The sequence below is a fragment of the Musca domestica genome, unplaced genomic scaffold (assembly GCF_030504385.1).
Source record: "Musca domestica strain aabys unplaced genomic scaffold, Musca_domestica.polishedcontigs.V.1.1 36, whole genome shotgun sequence".
NCBI lineage: Eukaryota > Metazoa > Arthropoda > Insecta > Diptera > Muscidae > Musca > Musca domestica.
This window is the reverse complement of record NW_026712318.1, coordinates 8,766,976-8,773,755: the sequence shown is the minus strand read 5'-3', so window position 1 is coordinate 8,773,755 and position 6,780 is coordinate 8,766,976.

Below are 6,780 nucleotides of genomic sequence, written 5' to 3'. Positions count from 1 at the left end.
AGAATAACAGTGATCTAAATGCCAAGTTTACGATTTCAAGCAGTATCCATTTACGCAATACAAATTTAGTAGCATTTAGGACCTTGTAGCATTTAGGACCTTCCCAACCCAGGTCTCAATCCGTTTAATAAACCCTTTAGTACAGTTATTTTGATACGGTTTTAGAACCTAGGTCTCCTTGGACAAAATCTATTTCAGGACATTTGGAATCGATCTAGCGATGTCCGTCCGCTCGTCTGCCTGTCTGGTTTGCTGGCTGATGAGCACGATAAATCTCAAAGTGAATATCCGATATGGTCAAGACTAGGTATATCGTAATATTATTATCAAACATAGATCGAGTTCGGAGATGGGCATTATCGGCCCACTCCTTCTTGTACCTCCTCCACAAAAGATCGAAATGTTAAAAAAATATTTTATTGCACAGAAAGAGAAAGGATAATACCATTTTGCTCCAACTTTGCCAATCCTAATTTTTCTATTCGTCGTAGGTCAGGTGCGAAAATGGACAATGTATTCCCCCACAAAGGATAAACATTTCTAATAATTATAACTCTTATAAAATGTAAATGCACATCTTATAAGATGTTAGAGTCCGATTGTTTTTAAATTACACGCATAAATATTTTTATTAACCCAAATTCTGGTGTGAAGACAGAATATATCGGTCCACTCTTTCTGGTAGCACTCCCACAAAAGAGTCAAAATCGTAATATCCATGAAGCTCATAAAACTAGAAATTAACATTCAATTCCATTCCGACTTGGCTCATTCCAATATATCTATAAGTACAAGGTCCGTTATAAAGATGGTAGAGAACGAACCATTCCTTCTGGTACCTCGCCCACAAAGAGTCAACGTTTTGAATAACCAAACAAATATATAAAATAAGCATCCGGTTCTCTTCATATTTCACACATCCCATTATTTCTACTTACACAAGATCTGCTGTGAAGGAGGGATATATCGGTCCACTCCTTGTGGCACCTCCCCCAGAAAGGGTAAAAATTTTGAATATCTATGAAGCTCATAAAACGCGAAATTAACATCAGATTTCATTTAGACTTGGTACATCCCAATATTTCCATCAAAACAAGATCTGTTATAAAGATTGTAGAGATCGGACTATTTCTTCTAGTACATTCCCCACATAGAATTCAATATTTCAAGATTTTAGCTGTATCCGTTCACTAAATACCCTAAGATACGAAATTTAGTCCAATTTTATTTCCAAGATTTTAGCTGTAGCTACTACGTTTGGGTGGTGATGAATCAGGTAGTCTTTATTTTTGTACCCTCCACCATTCCGAGTATGGAGATTGTATTAAGTTCTTCATTCCGTTTGTAACTCATCGAAATAATAATTTTAGACCCAATAAAGTATATATATTCTTGGTAAGCGTAAAATTCTGAAACGATTTAGCCCTGTCCGCCGTCTGTCCGACTCTTGTCATCACGCTAGAGTCAAAACAAATTAAGATAGGAAGCAGACTTTTGTCTGCAGGCAGGTCAAGCGCGAAGATGGGCTATGTCGGTCTACGATATCGAATGGCTCCTCCCCCCGGTATTCGGTATTTTGATGATTTTAGGCACATTTTTCAATGGAATTGTCTGAAATTCGACATAGAAGAAAATTGTCTATATAGGTCCACATATAATGATAACCCCTGATATTTAGTATTTTGATGATTTCAGCCAATTTTTTCGATGGAACTGTTTTAAAATCCACAAAAGGATTTCTTTGTGAGTGCATTACCCCCTGGTAGAGAATTGTCTATATAGGTTCACAATAATATATATCCCCTATATAACGGTTCCTCCCGATATTCGGTATTTTGAAGATTTTAGCCACATTTTTTAATGGAACTGTCCACACACGGAGTTCCTTGTGAGTACTTTCTTCCCTAGAAGAGATTTGTATATATAGGTCCACCACATTGTATAGCCCCCATATAACAATCCCATAACTCTTTTGAGTCTATTTTCTTTTTGTTGCGGTGTAAGTTCTTGAATTTTTTGGAATTTCAATGGCTTTACCACGAGCTCACTGTTCAATATTTGCGGAATGGAATATTGCGAAATGTTCAGTCCACGAGCCATTTTTTGCCACTGCAACGCGGGTTTCGATCCAGTCGTTTCTTTACTCTTCGAACCATTTCTGCTGATGTTGTTGTTTTCTTCCGTCCACTTCCTTGCGAGCTACAGTATCACGGTAACGAGCCACAAAACATTTATACACATTAAATGCTGGAGTGCTCTAACGATAGCCACTTGTGGTTTTCCAGCCAAATATAAAAAAACACACTATCACGCTTGAATTCCGTTACGAATAACTTTTTTTTCTGGAAAATTCTTACCAAAATGCTTTTTTACGCTTGTAAACAATATAATGAGCTGTCACTGGAATAATTTTAACAGCTGTCGGGCGAGTGGTTCTTAAATTACAGTAGCCTGAAGTTGGTTGCAGTTTTTTCATCTCACCCTGTAGATGCTATGTCATTATTTTGTGGATACAGGTAATGTAGAAGGTATATGCTTGGCATTACCAGTATTTTCAAAAGTGCCATAACGGCTACCAAATTTTTGCTTGGAATCGATTTTGGAGGTTTTTCGTCGAAATGTCCAAAAGCAATAAATAGTTGTATTTTAATAACTTATGGCATGTCAAAGAGTTTTATTCTTTTTATGTACCTCTGAAATGTTCTGAGAAATGTTAAAAAAGGAACATTTTTCTGCACTCGCAAAATTTTCGTGTTTGAGAAGAGATATAATCCTGTAAATTTTATTTGCTTTGACACTCTACTTTACCTTAGTTTTTCCAGTGACAAAACATGTCAAAATGGAAATATAATTTCCAGATTAGCATAAACGCTTTCACGCTCATTCATATTTCATTTGTAGGCAAACAAAAAAAGCGCAACTTCAAACGAAACAGTGAACGTTACAATTTCAAACAAAACCATAAAATAATGCAATAATTTATGGCCAATTATCATGGGCAACAATGTTGCAATAATGACACTGTGACTTTTGCTGGATGATGCATACGTATATGGCATAGATACATATGTATGTATACACGTACGTATAAATGCAAATTATATAGTTTGTATGTAAGTATGTTTTTTTGCTGATTGTAACTGTAGATGTGGTGGATTGTTTCTATGCTCTGCCAAATTTAAACATCAAATTTTAGGCAATTTTGTAAAATATAAAAAAAAATCAATTTAATGTTTTTATAACTTCATGATGTCATCGAAAATAATTCCCAAAATATTAAAATTCGCATTTGCATGTGAAATTGCAACTGATGAAAATGAGTAAAAGTGAATAGCAAATGCAATACCAACAGAAAAAAATACAATAATTCATTATACCCTACACCACATAGTGGTAAGGGTATTATGTCTTTGTGCATTTGTTTGTAACATGGAGAAGGAAACGAGATAGACCCATAGTTACTTTTGAGAACCTTCATAGAATCACTTTCTGAGTCGATTTATGCATGTCCGTCCGTCTGTCCGTCCGTCCGTCCGTCCGTCCGTCCGTCCGTCCGTCTGTCCATGTATTCTTGTGAACAAAATGCAGGTCGCATTTATTATCCGATTGAGATGAAATTTTCCAAACAATATTTTTTTGGCCCAAGGACGAACCCTATTGAAATTGGTGAGAATCGGATCAAATTTAGATATAGCTCCCATATATATCTTCATCCGATTTCGGGTTAAATGAGCACCAAATGTCCACTATCAGTCCAAATTACTTGAATTTTGGCACACCCAACCGGGTTCGACCTAGAAGCAAGTATATCAAATTTGGAGAAAATCGGTTCAGATATAGCTAAAGCTCCCATATATATCTTTCATCCGATTTGATCTTTAAGTCCCTCACATTCCTACTATGCACTCCACAACCGTGATATTTGGTACCAGGTATTAGATGGAGCACAGAAATAGCTGTTTTAAATTTTATCGAAATCGGTTCAGATTTGGATATAGCTCCCATATATATCTTCATCCGATTTCGGGTTAATTGACCACCAAATGGCCAATATCAGCCCAAATGGCCCGAATTTTGGCACATGTGACCGAGATTAGCCTTAAAGTAAATACAACAAATTTGGAGAAAATCGGTTCAGATTTGGATATAGCTCCCATATATATCTTCATCCGATTTCGGGTTAATTGTGCTCCAAATGGCCGATATGAGCCCAAATGGACTGAATTTTAGTACATCGGACCAAATTCAGCCTAGAAGCAAGTATATCAAATTTAGTGAAAATCGGTTCAGATATAGATATAGCAAGCATATATATGTTTCATCCGATTTAGTGTTTTAGTCCCTTACATTCGTAATGTCCACTCCACAACCGTGATATTTGGTACCAGGTATTAGATGGAGCACAGGAATAGCTGTTTTAAATTTTATCGAAATCGGTTCAGATTTGGATATAGCTCCCATATATATCTTCATCCGATTTCGGGTTATTGACCACCAAATGGCCGTAATAGCATCAATTTTGGCAAATCCGACCGAAACCAGCTTAGAAGCAAGTACACCAATTTTAGTAAAAATCGGTTCAGATATAGCTATAGCTCCCATATATATGTTTCATCCGATTTCGTCTTTAAATCCCTCACATTCGTAATATGCACTCCACAGAAATGATATTTGGTACCAGTTATCAGATAAAGCCCAAAAATAGTTGATTTTAATTTTATTAAAATCTGTTCCGATTTGGATATGCCTCCCATATATATCTTCATCCGATTTCGTGTTAATTGTGCATCAAATGGCCAATATCAGCCCAAATGGCATGAATTTTGGCAAATCGGACCGAAACCAGCCTATAAGCAAGTACACACATTTTAGTAAAAATCGGTTCAGATATAGCTCTAGCTCCATATATATGATTCATCCGATTTGCTCTTTAAGTCCCTTACATTCGTAATATACTCTTCACAGGAATGATATTTGGTACCAGATATCAGATAAAGCCCAAAAATAGTCGATTTTGATTTTATAAAAATCTGTTCAGATTTGGATATAGTATAGCATAGCATACTCTTCACAGGAATGATATTTGGTACCAGATATCAGATAAAGCCCAAAAGTAGTCGCTTTTAATTTTCTCAAAATCTGTTCAGATTTGGATATAGCACCCATATGTATCTTCATTCGATTTCGAGTTAATTGTGCAACAAATGGCCAATATCAACCGAAATGGCATGAATTTTGGCATATCTGGCCAAATTCAGCCTAGAAGCAAGGACACCAATTTTAGTAAAAGTCGTTTCAGATATAGCTATAGCTCCCAAATATATCTTCATCCGATTTCGGATTAAATGTGCAGCAAATGGCTAATATTGGTACATCAAATTTAGTGAAAATCGGTCGGATACAGCTATAGCTCCTATATATACCTTTCATCCGATTTGTACTTTAAGTCCCTCAAATTCGAAAAATGTACGATACAAGAATAATATTTGGTATCAGATGCAGCCAAGAAATATCTTCTTTTTCAGTTTTACAAATATCGGTTCAGATTTGGATATACCTCCTATATATATATTCATCCAATTTCGTGTTGATTGCGCACCAAATGTCCAATATCAGCCCAAATGTCCTGGGTTTTGGTAAATCTGACCGAATTCAGCCTAGAATCAAATACATCAAACTTGGTGAAAATCGGTTCAGATATAGCTATAGTTCGTAAAATGCACGATAGAATTAGATAGATTTTGATTTTGTACCAAATATCTCATAGAGCTCTGAAATGCCCTGTATAAACCTTTTTACGAGAGCTCTACTAAATATGCATAGTGGTGTAGGGTATCATATAGTCGGCCCCGCCCGACTTTTGAGCTTTCCTTACTGGTTTTAATTACCCTCTGCATGTCAGCTGGCAGAAAATTACTCTTAATAATGATATATGTAGGTATGTCGGAATGAGTGCGTTTTCATTCGTTTAGGTGGTTTATCTCAAAGTCTTTGGAAAAATACAAAATATTTTTATAGACAATTTGGTTTTTTTTTTAAAGAATTTCTTTCAAATATTTTGTGAGCAATTAAAGGGTCTCATTTGCGCATGCGATTCTTTAAAATATATCGCGAAAGAATTTAATTGCCAGCATAAATAAATTTAATTAACGCCACTCATTATTTATGGGGATGTGAATGGAACGTTGAATGTCGTATTTGAGAGATTCCGAATACAATGTATGGAGATTTATGTGATGAGGAGTATTAACAAGTGGGGAAATTGTTTTTACTGTGCTCCACAATTTATTTGGGATGTTTTCCTATTTTATGCTTGGCTTGTGAAATTATGCATTCATCTCGATATTTGAGAAATTTTGTATGGTCTCCCAATACCAAAATGCATCTGCATCAATAAATCCTCCAAGTTTATTGAATTCCCTTCGTATTCCGACGTCGAGTCTCGAACTCACAACATTCAATTTTTTTTAGTCGGACATACATACTATTTAAATTTTATTAAGTAAAATCAAAAAATGTCAAAAATAGCATAAAATTTTAGAACAAGTTTAGATTTGTTCGAATTGGTCATCATTGGCACGAATTGTGGCCTTCAAACGGCCAATGAAACCGTCACACGCTCCCCGAATGGTGCTCTGCGGTATTTTGGCCCATTCCCGGCGAAGCGCTTGCTTGAGGTTATCGACACTTTGGTATTTTTTAGTGCCAACCTTGCTTTACAAAATACTCCAGACACAATAGTCCAACGGATGGGTATTCGGAGATTTTGGTGGCCATTGT